At 61.9% G+C, this 1133-nt stretch overlaps 1 protein-coding gene across 1 annotated transcript in view; it reads right to left on the minus strand.

Annotated features, from left to right (window-relative positions):
• ZBTB7A (zinc finger and BTB domain containing 7A) overlaps positions 1 to 1133 on the minus strand; it is a 10964-nt gene that overhangs the window by 976 nt on the left and 8855 nt on the right. The window lies entirely within an intron of this gene.

A 1133-nucleotide genomic window follows, 5' to 3' on the forward strand; every position in this document is an offset into this window, starting at 1 on the left:
GGATGGACAGGGGGGGATGGCTGAGCATGAGGACAGGCCAAGCATCATATGGGATGGGGGCTGAGCATGTCCCAGTATAGGATTGAGCACCTCCCAGTACGGGCTTGAGCATCTCCCAGTATGGGATTGAGCACTGGTGAGGGGCTGAGCACTGGTAAGGGTCAAGCATCATCCAATATAGAGCTGAACATCACCCAGGATGGGGTCGAGCACCACCCAGGATGGGGTCAAGCATCAACACAGGGCTGAGCATCATCCAGTGCAGGGCTGGGCATGGGTAAGGGGGTCTGAGCAGGGCTGGGGGGTCACACATTGCCTGGGACAGGGTCTGAGCAGGGCTGGGGGGTCACACATTGCCCAGCCCAGGTCCAGCTGGCTCCTGCAGGACCAGCACAGCCCCAGTTTGCCAGAGCCAGAGAAGGGCAGCTGGAGCACCAGGAGCCAGGGAAGGGCAGTTGGAGCACCAGGAGCCAGGGAAGGGCAGCTGGAGCAGAAGGAGCCAGGGAAGGGCAGTTGGAGCAGAAGGAGCCAGGGAAGGGCAGCTGGAGCACCAGGAGCCAGGGAAGGGCAGTTGGAGCAGCCAGGCCTGGGAAGGGCAGTTGGAGCAGCCAGGCCTGGGAAGGGCAGTTGCAGCAGCCGGGCCCGGGGCCAGCAGGGCCACGTGAGCCACTGCTGCTTCCTGGAGGAAAAAACCCAGGCCTGAAGCGCGTGGGGAGGGATCGAGGAGCCCCTCCTGCCCCCACAGGGGACCTGCTTCACCCTGCCCTTGATCCAGCCCCATCCCTCTCTCCTCTCTTGTATGGAACATCTCGATACAGACCCTAAAAAACCCTAAACCTCCAGGGAAGGATCAAACCCCCCCCAAGGTCGTGCCCACCTCCGAGGGGTGGCCTGGATGGAACCCCAGGGGATGCAGCGGCACAGCAAGACCGGCCTTTGGAAATTCAAATTATTTCGTGTCATAAAACCCCCCCTCCTCTCTCTCTCTCTCTCTCTCTCTCTCTGTGCCTTTCCTTCCTTATCGGAGCTGCCGCTGCTGCTCCTCCCCCTGTGACCGCGCAGGAACCAGGAAGCAGGAGGGAGCACAAACGGGTGGGAATGCAGGGGGTGGCCGGGAACACCCGGCTGGAACA

Source organism: Manacus vitellinus, unplaced genomic scaffold (genome assembly GCF_001715985.3).
Source record: "Manacus vitellinus isolate BGI_N305 unplaced genomic scaffold, ASM171598v3 scaffold_64_pilon, whole genome shotgun sequence".
In the NCBI taxonomy this organism is placed as follows: domain Eukaryota; kingdom Metazoa; phylum Chordata; class Aves; order Passeriformes; family Pipridae; genus Manacus; species Manacus vitellinus.